Raw genomic sequence first — 14,436 nt, 5'->3', positions numbered from 1 at the left:
GCCGGGCTCTCCGCCCTCCCCCCGGCGCTCTGGCCGCCGGGGGCTCTCTGCCCTCCTCCCAGCGCTCTGGCCGCCAGCATTCTGGCCCGGCTCCCGGTGTTCTGGCCGCCAGGGAGAGTGGGGAGCCCCAGCCGGGCTCTCCGCCCTCCCCCCGGCGCTGGGCGGGGGACGGCGCCTGGCTTTTTTGCCTGGGGTGGCAAAAAAGCCAGAGCCGGCCCTGGCTGTACACGACCTGCAGCCTAGACGAAGGGGATGTGATAGTGGTGTTAAGTAACTGTTGTGCTCTCCTGATCCTCAGGGTTACTCAGAATCTCTGTAAAGCTCACACTGTGTCCTTGTCCTGCCACACCCCACACATCCCCACCTCTGACCCTGGCATTGTCCCATACACCAAGGCTTTGTAGGAGGTGCTCAGAAGACAGTTCCACAGTGCCTGCATCTGGGGAATCCTTTTATGCCATTCTGGCCCTTTTCCCTGGTGGACAGGGGGCTGAAGTGAGAGCCCAAAATGAAGAGACAGCTATCAGTCAGCACCTTCCTGCAGAACCCCTTCCCAGGGCTGGGAGCTGGAGCCTGGGTGGGTGGGATCCAGCAGCTGTGGCTTGCAGGGGAATGGACCAAACCGCTGTGGCTGCAGGGGAGGGACCATTTGGGAAGCAGACCAATCAGGCCTCTTTCTGAGCTGCAGCGTGTTTGCTCTGCAAAAACTCCGGACATTTCCTGTTATCTGAAAAATCCATCTGGACAGAGAAAGGAAACTCAAAAAAGAGGCAATGTCCGGGAAAACCCGGACATATGGTAATCCTACCTGATAGGTCAGATACAGAGCAATGTTGTGAAAAGTGTTCACCCACAGGTGATAGGGGTTTTGTCTTTTATCATTTTCCTGTGTGAATTCATTCAAGAACATAATTATTATCTGGTTTCACCCATATAATTGTTACTGGGGTATTTAGTGCACTGGATGAGGTACACCACATGTTGCGATAGGCATGTGTAGAACACATGGATTTTGAAAGGTGTGTTGTGGGGGGTGTAGATCATTGTAGCAGTGAAGATATGTCTGCAGGTTTTGCAACTGCCTCAAACATTTACAAGACCATGGACAACCCTCAGATATCCACCCCAAACAGCCAAATTCATCCATTTCATCCTCATCCATAACAATTTTACATACAATAATAAACACTTTGCCCAAACCACAGGAACAGCCCTGGGTAGCAGCTTGGGCCCCCTGCACAGCAGGCAAGTGGAGAGTCCACCACAGTTCCCCACAGCTGCCTGCACAGCTCTTACCATGGCCAGGTTGCGGCTCCGAGGCCCCGCCCCTTGGCTGGAGCTGGCTTGGGGTAAGAGCCGCGCAGGCAGCTGTGGGGAGCTGGTGCAGAATCCAGACCCTTCACCTCCATCTGTCCTGGGCGGAGAGCCCCGGGAGCAGGGACACAGGAGGAACAGGCGGGGAAGGAGGCAGGGTCCACCACTTTCAAAAAGTAGGAGGGCCATGGCTCCCTGGTTCCCTCTGTTCCAGCAACACTGTCATCCAGTGCACTAAATGCCCCAGTAATAACTATGTGGGTGAAACCAAGCAATCATTACACTCTTGAATGAACTCACACCAGAAAATGATAAAAGACAAAAACACCCTACCACTCGTGATGAATACTTTTCGCAATGCGATCACTCTTTATCTGACCTAGCAGGCTCCATCCTCAAAGGAAACCTGGGGAACACATTCAAAAGATAAGCCTGGGAGCTTAAATTAATCACTCTGCTAGACATCAGAAATCATGGACTGAACAGAGACAACAATCTGTAACCCACTAACCCCCTCTTTGTGTCCTATAACAGCAGAGGTGTTAACGGGTCACTCTGCCTTGAATGGTCCCTTACAATATGTGCTAACTTCTTATGCTAAACTATCTGTTCCATCTGGCATTCTGCTGTGATGCTCAGAGTTCCTTTCCCAGACCTGAAGAACAGTTCTATGTGGCCTGAAAGCTTGTCTCTCTCTCACCAACAGAAGTTGGTCCACTAAAAGATATTCTCTCACACACCTTGTCATGGTAAAATATGTATATTTAAAATTGCTTCTGTAGCTTTTTTTACATGTTATATGCTTGAGGGAGGAAATCTGCAACAAGGGTCAATTTGTGTCAATCTTTTATGGCAGGAGCCTTTTGTTATGTCCTAATGGTTTGATGATAAAATATTCTTCCAAATACAATTTGGGTTGCTAAATCAGCACCACTTTTTCATGCACAGCTTTAAAGTTTATCTATTTCAAGCAGCTTTTGGTGCTTAGTTAATTTTTTTGTTGGTGTATAAAGAGCTCTGCATTACTTGGACAATGAGCAATAGATGCATACCTCTTTTAATATAAACAGCAAAGTTTATAGCATTTCATGTCATTTCTCATTGTTAGAAAGGCTTGAACTATTAGATTAACAAAATGATCAAAACATTTGTATAATGGGGAATCCCCAATTTGGAGGGAGAAACATGGCAGCCATTTAAGTATTATCATTTATATTTGTGTGCCCTCAAACTAGGCGTTCCCTCACCTGTCTCGCCTGTGGGTCCCAATCCAGTAAGAGTGCTCAGAGACCAGGCCTTGCACACCACAGTACTGCCTCAGGAAGAGGTGGCAGTGCCCTCTTTATAACCTTTAGCCCAGTAGATTAAAGCACCTACCCAGCAGTGGTAACATGGGTGACGAATAAGGGTTTGGGGGGCATTGCCCCCCCCAAAACTGGATATGTTGCAGAGGCAACACGTGGTGGTGGTGGGGCGCTCAGATTTCTCACTTAGCCCTGCTTCCTCCCCGCAGATGAACGTTGGGGTGTGGAGAGGGTAGGGCGAGCTGTGATGCCAGGAGCCCTGTGCCTGCTGGGCAGTTTCCTCACGCGTAAGGGGAGGCAGTGCTGGGTTTACAATGGCACTAGTGGTGCCATGGAGCCGGGCCCATGCTCAAAAGGGGCCCCAGCCTGTTCCGCTAGCACTGTGCCAAGACCCCACCAGCCCACTGGCTCCCCCCGCCCATCACTTGCTCCTCTCCGCCTGCCTGCCGGCTGGCTGAGTACTCCTCTCTGCCTCCTGGACGGACCCCAGTGCACCTCCGGCTCCAGGCAGTCTCTGCTTCCCACCACCTGTGGGGCCCCGCCTGTCTCCCTAGAGTTGAGCCACCAGGGACAGGTGCAGAAGCCTGGCCAGTATCACCAGTTGGGGGGGAGGGGAATTGTGTGGGGGGCTTGGCTGGACCCCGCCAGGCAAGTGGGTCCTGAGGGAGCCCGGCCTGGGCAGGTCCTGGCCTGGCTGATTGTGCCACTCCAGAGGGGCCGGAGCAATTCCCGGCCCTGGGACCAGCCCTGGCTGCGCTGCCAGTTCAGCCTGACACACAGTCAACTCCCAGCAGGGCCGGTGAGTGCGGCTGGGAGGCAGGGCGAGGGTCTCTGAGGGGTCTGGGGGGGGTGCTGGGCTGTGAGGTGGTAGGGAAGATCTGTGTGCGTTGGGGCAGTAGGGAGTGGGGGTTCTGTGTGGCGTGCTGGGCAGTTGTGGTGGGGCTGTGGGCAGGGGGGCACTGGACAGGGGTTGTGTTGTGCAGTGCGCTGTGCATTTGTGGCAGGGTCTGGCAGGGGTGCTGGACATAGCGAGTCCAGGGGGTCTCTGGCCATAGAAAGTCGGGTGGGTATTGGGCGGGGCAGTTGTGTGGTGCAGCATGGGCCCACCCCCAAGGGGAAGGGGCAGGCTGGCAGCACAGGGCCGGGCAGGACACGGTGTGTCTGGCAACTGCCGGTTTCTAAATAATGCCCTCACACTGGGCGGAGCGGGGCCTGCCATGCCATGCCTCTGGCCGGTCCCTGGCTCCGGGGACTGATCTCCCTGCGCCATGTGCCATTGTCCTCATGGCGGCCCACAAATACATTTTTCACCAGGCCCACAAAAGGTTAATCCAGCCCTGAGCGGAGTGCAGGAGAGCTGAGAGGTGCTAAGGCTCCCACAGATTTTTGGATCAGACTGTTTGAACAAATTATAAAGTGTGAAAATTAAAGTCCAGATTAGTGAGGTATTTCTCTGTAGTTATAGCCCCCACATGTTCTGTCTTAAATTATTCAGCAACTATGTCTATAGATGACAGTGAGCAGCAATAGCATTTAGACCCAGATCCACAAAGATAGTCACCTGAAGCCCAGATTTAGACACTTAAGTCCCAGTTTTAGACACCACTTTGACCCACAACACTCCCTTTTTTAGCCCAGCTCTTTATCTGCCTTGGATAAATATGTAGCATCACTGAGCCAGAGAAAGCTTGTGAGAAGGACTCTATAGGATAGCGGTCTTAGGAATCACAGAGCAGGAAGAAGAAGATTGGTGGAGTGGCCTGTCTGTGTTTTCAGTTTATGCAAATGAAAGGGGATGGCTACTTTGAGCAGCTTTGCTTTGATAGGCAGCCTAGGGAAGGGGGCCATGGAGGGCAGAGTTGAGACCCAGGTTCTATTCACATGGGGCTTCTCGTAGTGCTCTCTGTCTCGTGAAGGCCAAATTCTAGGAACCACCAGTTAGAGGGCAATGCGCTAGAATGGCCTGTGATTGGAGGGGGACAAGCTAGTTAAGACTATGCTTTTAGGGATCATCTCTCTAGTTGGTGACTGGAGAAAGATGGCTGTGAAAAGCTGATCTTGCTAACCACAATGAAGAGTTGTAGTGTTTCCTTCTGAGCATGACAATAGCAGAAAGTGCTGTTCTATGACAGTTGCTTTCTGCTGTAGAAGAATGCCCTGTTCTTCCTGAGAAGAACAGGGGAAGGTTACACAGTCTGAGTGGCTAGCTTTGAGCCTGTTTTGCTGGGTGTGAAAAAGAGAGTGTATAGCTCTCAAAAGCTATATTGTTTGTGGGTTTGGTGTGCTGAGCAACTTTCTTCTAGTCTGTGATGCTGTATGGAATGTAGATGACCATTTATAATATTATTGATACCAATTTTACAAAACTGCAATGAGTCTTACAAGATATGCCATGTAAGGTATCAGTGGAAAAGTTATGGTTTGCTAAGTATGATAATCTTGTTTATATGCATATATCATCTTTGTATCATGAGCAGGGGTGGCTCCAGGCACCAATGCAGCAAATGTGTGCCTAGGGTGGCAAGCTGCAGGGGGCGGCCTGCCAGTCGCTGTGAGGGCAGCAGGCAGGCGGCTTTCGGCGGCGTGCCTGCGGGAGGTCCACTGGTCCCATGGCTTTGGCGGCAATTCGGCAGCGGGGACACCGATGGCATGGCACCGGCGGACCTCCCGCAGGCATGCTGCTGAATCCGCGTGGCCAGCCTGCCTGCCTGCCATGCTTGGGGCGGCGAAAAACATAGAGCCGCCCCTGATCATGAGTTATAAATATGTGTAATATATCTGTGACGTTGCACTCCATATGTTTAATAAAAATGTGTTTATAAGTGTGGATATGATGTAACTGGAATATGCTTTATGCAAACGGTCTCTTGTAAGGTATCATTACAAAGGTTATGATCTACCAAATATATTCATCCTATTTGTATGCATGTATCAGTTTTATATCTGAAGTTATGAGCATTAGCTCTATGCTTGTATTTGAAGTGTTTGCTGTAGGAAACACATAAGGGAGGTTTGGCTAACAATATCGTGAAGGGACTATTCAAGTAACTGGAAGTACTTAATTAACAATGGACTTTGGGAGACACCAATCCACATCTGAGTTTTCCTGGGAACATTCAAACTAACATGTAAACAATGGCATTGGCCTACAAAAAGCCGAATCATTCATGGACATGTGACTTGCCCATGTGGCTACAAACTTTATCTTGTTGCTGTGATTTTGCACTGAAGAACAAAGGGGTTTCCACCCACAATAGAGAGAATATAAAAGGCCCTGGAAGCCTCTCCATTTAAGCCCCAGTCATGTGGAATCCCCTGCTTTTCATCTAAGATGCCTGCTGGAACTAACAAGATCTGTACCAGAGGAAAAGATTGGGCCCAGACTAGAAAGAAGCTTATTGGAACATCTCTGAAGGTGAGATTTACTTGTACTCAGTTTCTTAATGTATTAGGCTTAGACTTGCATGTTTTGTTTTATTTTGCTTGGTAACTTACTTTGTTCTATCTGTTATTACTTGAAACCACTTAAATCCTACTTTTTATACTTAATGAAATGACTTTTGTTTATTAATTAACCTAGAGAAAGTGATTAATACTTGGGGAGCAAACAGCAGTGCATGTCTCTCTATCAGTGTTATAGAGGGCAGACAATTTATGAGTTTATCCTGTATAAGCTTCACACAGAACAAAATTGACTTATTTGGGGTTTGGGTCCCATTGGGAACTGGGTGTCTGGGTGCTGGAGACAGGTGACCTGCTGAGCAGTTTTTGGTTAAAGTCTGCAGTTTTGGGGGTGTGGACTGTCTGTGTCTTCAGTTTATGCAAATGAAAGAGGATGACTACTTAGAGCAGCTTTGCTTTGGTAGGCAGCCTACGGAAGGGAGCGGTGGATGGTAGAGTTGAGAGCTAGAATCTGCTCACATGGGGCTTCTCATAGTGCTCTCTGTCTTGTAAAGGCCAAATTGTAGCAACCACCAGTGTGAGGGCAATGCGCTAGAATGGCCTTTGACTGGCAGGCAATATGCTAGTTAAGGCCAGGTCCTCTCAGAGCTCTGAATAGGGCTAGGCTATTTTCAGTTTTTAAGGCCCTTAGCCATAATAAAAATTGATAACACATGAAAACAATTAGACCACCAAAAAAGAGAGATTTTATTTGAATATTTGTTTATTTAACCAATGTTTTTCTAGCCTTTTTCTGTGCAAATACTCTAATTATTGGGGGGAAAATTTAGCTTTCATGCAATATCACAGTTGATATTAAGCATAGCAAGTCCATTCAGATGCTCTTGTTCCATAGTTGAAGAGTATAGTTCCTTATCTACTTCAACATGTTGAAGGTGCGTTCATCTGAAGCCACTGATGCAGGCAAATTGACAAAAATGTGCAGTGCAATTGTGACATTAGGAAACACCCTCAAGAGTCCAAGTTTGAGTATTTCTTGAAGCAATTCTTTTGTCTTACAATCCAATTTAAAGTTCGTGGAATATATTTGTTTGAGGAAGATGACCTCGTCACTGAGATCTTTTGAAATGTCTTTGTTGTACTGTTGCTGAAATTGTTCAGTTGCAGAAAGTAGATCCTCATTACTCAGTCTGTTGAACTGCCAAAGAAACCCCAAAAGGGTACAAATTAGGCACAGTGACTCAAATCGATATGTAAGACCTCATTGAATACAGTCAGTGATGACAAGGAAGACACTGACCCTATAATGCTGCTCGGCATCAGATTCAGTAGATAAGTTGCAATTGGTGGAGAACTTAGAAGAAATGCCAATATTCTGTGCTACTGATTTGGACTCAGTCAGGATCGCATCCCATTGTTCACAAATCTGTTGAATGCCATTGATAAGACTTTCAGTGTTATCCCTCTCAACATCAAGTGTAGCATTGTGTGCTTCAATTACCAGATTAGTTTGGTGGATCATTGTAAGTAGCTTCATCCACAAAGATGACATCAGAATTCATTCAAATTTGGACATGTGCTTCTGAATAGACTGAAGTTCAGTTCGAGCCTGTGCAGTGAGATTGAGAGATTCAAGCTCATTTAAAGCCTTTCTCACTGAATTCAAATGCTGCGCAAGTGATTGAACACCATCAATCCATGCAGACCATCTAGTTTTGGACATCCCATGCAGTGAAACAGGAAGATATTGCTTCAGAATTCCCCACCTTTGGGGACTGCTACTGAAGAGATTGTACATTTGCTGAACAGTTCCAAAGTAAGTAATTGCCTCCTTGCATGATTCAGCACAGTCAACACCTACAAGGTTTAGCGTGTGGTTTCCACAGCTGATGAAAATACAGTTTGAATTATGCTCAAGCAGAACTGCTTGTACACCTTTGTACTTCCCAGCCATATTAGATCCATTGTTATAGGCTTGACCAATGCAGACTTGAAAACCTAACTTAAAACCTTCTAGAATTGCTAGTACTCAAGCAGTAATTTCTTTTCCAGTTTTTCTCGTGAAATTATCAAACAAAATAAACCTTTTTTCAATTGAAAATTTTGAGCTGTCTACAATCTTAATATATTGAATAACCATAGTAGTCTGTTTCTTGTGAGAACAACAGGGAGTGGCATCAACAATGATTGAAAAATACTTGGCATTTTGAATCTCATCAAGAATTGTTTGTACATAGCTCAATAAACTCGTTTTGTATGTGTGGAGAGATAAACGGTTTGCATGCGCTTTTGACTCTCTTGCGATTCTTGAACACATTTAACATGCTCTGATCAAAGTGGGTCATATTTGCTGAGGAGGTCACCTATACCTAGAAGGTTTCCATTTGCACAATCACCAATATGTTGACTGGAACCAAAGAAAACCAATCCCCGCTCAGGAAGAAAAAGGATGACATTCAGGATGTACTCAAGAAGTTTTTGCCTCATAACCTAAGTCGTGCAGAACGCAATGCCATCCACAGCCTCAGAAATCACCCTGACATTATCATCAAAGAGGCTGATAAAGGAGGTGCTGTTGTCATCATGAACAGGTCTGACTACCAGAAGGAGGCTGCTAGACAACTCTCCAATACCAAATTCTACAAGCCACTTTCCTCAGATCCCACTGAGGAATACACTAAGAAACTGCACCATCTACTCAGGACACTCCCTACACTAACACAGGAACAAATCAACATACCCTTAGAGCCCCGACCAGGGTTACTCTATCTACTACCTAAGATCCACAAACCTGGAAATCCTGGACACCCCATCATCTCGGGCATTGGCACTCTCACTGAAGGACTGTCTGGATATGTGGACTCCCTACTCAGACCCTACGCCACCAGCACTCCCAGCTATCTCCGTGACACCACAGATTTCCTGAGAAAACTACAATGCATTGGTGACCTCCCAGACTTCTGTTAGTCTCAAAGGTGCCACAGGACCCTCTGTTGCTTTTTACAGATTCAGACTAACATGGCTACCTCTCTGATACTTTCTGTAGAGAGTTCAGTCAAGAGTAAATTCTCAACGAACTTTCAGCTGATGCTGCTCTACTGGCTGATTTCTATGCAACATAGTTTTCTTTGTGTGACGTTGAACTCTCATGTGAAGGTATTTGGTCTTTCAACTTCCTCCAACCTCTGTTGATGCTCCATCCTGATTGATCAGAGAGAGCTGATGCATTTGCAGCACTTTTGTTCAAAATGAAGTAGGGTGCACAGTACAGAGATTGTTTTTCTGTACTCCAGCATAATCAGTCTCTTATGCAGATCTCACCATTTGGAAGAGTTTTTGTCAGCAGACGAGTAGGGAAAGCATGATTATCAGCATCTCGTGGAATGTTACTTGGAATTTCAGAACAACTAATTGGAAGAAAAGATTGCATTTGGGCAGCATTGCTGCTCTTGTCAATAATTCCAATGTCAGTCACAGTCAAACCTGTAGTACACATGAATTACTCTTGCTGCATAAGATCTACATCTTCCTGTTGCTGTTGAGTTTCTTGATCGTACTCAGGATCTTCTGCTGCATCTGTTATAGTTCGCACATCTCCTTCTTGACTACTGTCCTGATGTTCAAGTATTGGCATTGAAATATCTCCTGTTGCAGTTGTGGAGTTTTCATTATCTGTAGCATTGTTTGTTGGGGAAGGTATGTTTTCTAGTGGTTTGAGAAATGAAGTTATTGGCTTTGAGCTCTTAGCTGCTGCTTCGCTCAGTTGTTTTCGCCATCTCTTGTTTGCACCAGTTTCAAATCTCCTCTTCATAGTGATCTAGCTGGTCAGTATGTCGCCTATCCTCACTTCAAATATTTTGCTGTAAATAAGTAGCTTATCTACACTTGAAATTTTCTACTGTAAACATGTACACAAATGCGGAATGGTTCACTAGTGCTGAAAAGACTTAGAACGAAGGAATACTAATTAAGAACACAAAATGAAACAGTCAGACAGGTTATTATCCGTATCACTGAATTAAAACTCAAGCTCACAAGGTATAATATAACAGGCTGAGCTGAAGACAAAGGGATGACATATATATAGTAAACACAGACATGGATACAGACAGAGGGATAATGTCAAAAAATTTCAAACGTGTGTCCTCACGAAACTCACTGTACGAGATTATCCTCACAAATGTTCACCTTGAATCTGGGCTTATAGACTATGAAAGTCTATGATGATAGCCAAACTACCAAGCTAGGGCTCAACCAACAAACCAGTCACTACTTTTAGCTACCATATGAGATAATGATGATGAATTCTCACACATACATAATTCCTTAATCAACTAGACATAAAACTATGAAGACATTAAAATGTAACAATTCTGTACCTTTCAACACGCACTTGATCCAGCACCAGCCACTAATTCTCTATAATCAGCTGCTATGAGAGGATACGTTCATCATGGTCTAATCTTGTGCCATCAGAACCGATATTTTTTTTTAATATTTATGAACATTTTAAAATCTTTAATATGACAAAATCTATATCAGTTAACAAAAAAAAATATGTCTTTTACCAAATCACATCTCTTATTTGCTTAAACTTGCAGTTCTAAGCTGAGAGAGTGTGTCACATTTTGGGCCAATAGGGATGCACATAAAAACAAGTTGTGAAATTTATCAAATGCCAAAAAATTAACAAGTGTCTAAATTTGAGGCCCCCTTTTGAGCTTGAGGCCCAGGGCAAATGGCTCTCCTGGCCCCCTCTCTGATTGGCCCTGGTTAAGACTATGCTTTCAGGGGTCATTTCTCTAGTTGGCGACTGGAGGAGGGTGGCTGTGAAAAGCTGATCTTGCTAATCACGATGAGGAGTTATAGCACTTCCTTCTGAACATGAAAATGGCAGAGACTGCTGTTCCATGTCAGCTGCTTTCTGCTGTGGAAGAGTGTCTTGCTCTTCCTGAGAAGAGTGGGGGAAGGGTGCATAGTCTGAGTGGTTAGCTATGAGCTTGTTTTGCTGGGTGTGTGTCATGGAGTGTGGGGAAGTCAGGGCTCTGGACCTCTCCCCCCACACACACTTCCTGTGATTCACCGTGACTCTCAGCCAGCCAGTAAAACAGAAGGTTTATTAGACGACAGGAAAACAGTAAAAAACAGAGCTTGTAGGTACAGAGAACAGGACCCCTCCGTCAGGTCCATCTTGGGGGTAAGAAGCCCAGACTCCTGTTCAGGACCTCCCTTCATTTCCCCAGCCAGCTCTAAACTGAAACCCCCTTCAGCCCATCCTCTGGCCTTTCATACAGCAGCTCGAAAGGGAAGAACCCTTTGGATTCCTGGGGCACTTCCCTGTACCGCAGGTGGGGCAGGTACTTGTCCCAGTCTTGCAGATGCTGATTCATCAGGGGAGGCTGCACATAGGAGAGCAGATTCTCCCAAAAATGGTGGTTAACACTGTAGTTAGATTCACCATCCAGTCACAAACTGTGCTCGTGATCCCCCACACTGGTTATCAAGAAGCTAAAAAAATAATAATCACACAACCCCCTTTATTGCAGCACAGTCTCTGCCTCCAAATCAGCAAATAGACCCGGGACTGTGAGAAGTTATTTAAAACTCTATTCACTACACAAAATGGATCTCAAAAGGACCAGCCACATTACCAGATCAACATTCATCTGGATCTTACCCAAAATATCATGTTGCCAGTCAATCCTTTAGTATCTGAAAGTAAAGTTTTTATTATAAACAAAAAGAGAAGAGAGTTGTTAAATGGTGAAAGCAATCGGATACCTACAGATGACTTCACAGTCCAGATATCAGGTTCTAAGCAACATTGGTGAGTTTGCTGGCTTGTAAAGTCCCTCTGGAACACTTCCGAAGCTTGGATGGGCCATTGAGTGCTTTGTTCAAAGCTTCAGTTTGTAGAAAAGTTACTCCAGAGGTGAGAAGCAGGACTGAAGACAAAATGGAGAAGATGCGGCTGCCTTTTTATATCCTTTGCCATGTGACTTGTACATAGAATCATAGAATTGGAAGGAACCTCAAGAGGTCATCTAGTCCAGGCCCCTGCACTCATGGCAGGACTAAGTATTATCTAGACAAGGGGGTCTCAAACTGTGGGTCAGCACCCCAAAGTGGGTCACAAACAGATTTTAATAGGGTCACCAGGACTGGTGTTAGAATTGCTGGGGCCCAGGGCTAAGACCAAGGCCAAAGCCAAACCCCCTCAGCCCTATAGCAGTGGGCTAAAATTATATGCTCCCTGCCCAGGGCAGAAGTAGACACTGCTAGGGGTTCAACACACCAAACCCACAAACAGCACAGCTCCTGAAAATCCTATGTTACCTCTTTTTCACATTAAACAAAACAAGCTTAAAGCTAACCACTCAGACTGTGTATCCTTCCCCTGCTCTTCTCAGGAAGAAGAGAACACTCTTCTACAGCAGAAAGCAGCTGTCATAGAACAGCACTCTCTACTATTTTCATGCTCAGAAGGAAACACTACAACTCCTCATTGTGGTTAGCAAGATCAGCTTTTCATAGCCACCCTTCTCCAGTCACAAACTAGAAAAATGATCCCTGAAAGCATAGTCTTAATCAGCTTGTCCCCTGCCAGTCACAGGCCATTCTAGCGCATTGCCCTCTAACTGGTGGTTCCTAGAATTTGGCCTTCACGAGACAGAGAGCACTACGAGAAGCCCCGCATAAGCAGAACCTGTCTCTCAACTCTGCCCTCCATGGCCCCCTTCCCTAGGCTGTCCATCAAAGCAAAGCTGCTCAAAGCAGCCATCTCCTTTCATTTGCATAAACTGAAGACACAGACAGGCCACTCCACCAATCTTCCCCTTCTCCCTGCTCTGGGATGCCTAAGACAACAATCCTCTAGCTAGCCAAGGCAAGAGCTCTCTAGAAACGCCTGCCTTTGCAGTTTTGGACACCCACGTCATGTTTCTTTAGCACCACAGACCAAAATTGTGAAAGCAGTGGGGAGCCAGGCTGACCACCAAGGGGTGTTTCCTGAACCTGAGGACCAGTCTCATCGTTCTCCAGGGAGCAGGAAGTCCCAACTTTTCTGGAAACCACTCTAGAAGCTTTGACTTAAAAGCAAGTATATATGGCCGTAGGCTTTCCTTTGAACCAGGCCAGAGTCCAGAGAAACCCTATCAAAATTTCAAACATATCTCCCCTCAGCCTTCTTTTGGTTAGGCTACACAAGCTGAGCTCTTTGAGTCTCCTTTCATAAGACAGATTTTCCATTCCTCGGATCATCCTATTAGCACTTCTCTGTACATGTTCCCATTTGAATTCATCCTTCTTAAACAAGGGAGACCAGAACTGCACACAGTATTCCAGATGAGGTCTCACCAGTGCCTTGTATAACGATTTTAACACCCCCTTATCTCTACTGGAAATACCTCGCCTAATGCATCCCAAGACTGCATTAGCTTTTTTCATGGCCATATCACCCTGGCGGCTCATAGTCATCCTGTAATCAACCAATACTCCGAGGTCCTTCTCCTCCTCTGTTACTTCCAACTGATGAGTCCCCAGCTTATAACAAAAATTCTTGTTATTGATCCCTAAATGCATGACCTTGCACTTTTCACTATTAAATTTCATCCTATTACTATTACTCCAGTTTACAAGGTCATCCAGATTTTCCTGTATGATATCCCGGTCCTTCTCTGTATTGGCAATACCTCCCAGCTTTGTGGTCATCCGCAAACTTTATTAGCACACTCCCACTTATTGTACCACGGTCAGTAATAAAAAGATTAAATAAGATTGGTCCAAAAACCAATCCCTGAGGAACTCCACTAGTAATCTCCCTCCAGTCTGACAGTAGTGTTTCCTTCTGAGCATGAAAATGGCAGAGACTGGTGTTCTATGGCAGCTGCTTTCTGCTGTAGAAGAGTGTCTTGTTCTCAGGAGTGCCGCCAGATTTTCTGCCGCCCTAGGGCGGCAGAAGGTCCCGCCCCGAAATGCCGCCCCCCACAGAGGTGGCGGAAGGTCCCGCCGCCAAAATACCGCCGCGGTCGCCGCCCCCCAAATTGTAGCACCCTATGCGACCGCCGAGGTCGCCTAATGGGTTGCGCCGGCCCTGCTTGTTCTTCCTGAGAAAAGCAGGGAAAGGGTGCACAGTCTGAGTAGTTAGCTTTGAGCTTGTTTAGCTGGGTGTGAAAAAGAGCTAGGGTATGGTTCTTAGGAGCTGTGTTGTTTGTGGGTTTGGTATGCTGAACCCCCAGCAGTGAAATGCTATGTCCACTTTCAGTTGCTCTCGTGACGGAGCTGCACTTTTCCAAAGACTTTAGAGAAGGGTTTTCTTTGTGTGTGCTGTGTTTTTGTTAGTTTTTTGCTCCTGATCTTTGTAGTCAGAAGATTTACCATAAAAGGATTGTCTTTTTTCTCTTGCTTATTCTGCCTT

The 14,436-nt window shown here is 46.0% G+C and overlaps 3 non-coding genes across 3 annotated transcripts; 2 read left to right on the top strand and 1 right to left on the bottom strand.

The window, feature by feature from the left end:
• The first annotated feature begins 4,608 nt into the window (after nt 1-4,608).
• LOC117873995 lies at nt 4,609-4,822 on the top strand. The gene has a single exon (XR_004644857.1). It is a non-coding gene; the product is annotated as a small nucleolar RNA U3 (small nucleolar RNA).
• Nucleotides 4,823-10,795: 5,973 nt separating this feature from the next.
• Nucleotides 10,796-11,009, top strand: LOC117873999. The gene has a single exon (XR_004644861.1). It is a non-coding gene; the product is annotated as a small nucleolar RNA U3 (small nucleolar RNA).
• Nucleotides 11,010-12,392: 1,383 nt separating this feature from the next.
• Nucleotides 12,393-12,606, bottom strand: LOC117873994. The gene has a single exon (XR_004644856.1). It is a non-coding gene; the product is annotated as a small nucleolar RNA U3 (small nucleolar RNA).
• Between the last annotated feature and the right edge of the window lie 1,830 nt (nt 12,607-14,436).

The sequence above is a fragment of the Trachemys scripta genome, chromosome 2, assembly GCF_013100865.1.
Source record: "Trachemys scripta elegans isolate TJP31775 chromosome 2, CAS_Tse_1.0, whole genome shotgun sequence".
Lineage (NCBI taxonomy): Eukaryota > Metazoa > Chordata > Testudines > Emydidae > Trachemys > Trachemys scripta.
Note: the sequence above shows the minus strand (reverse complement) of the source record. Positions and strands in the feature narration are given on the sequence as shown.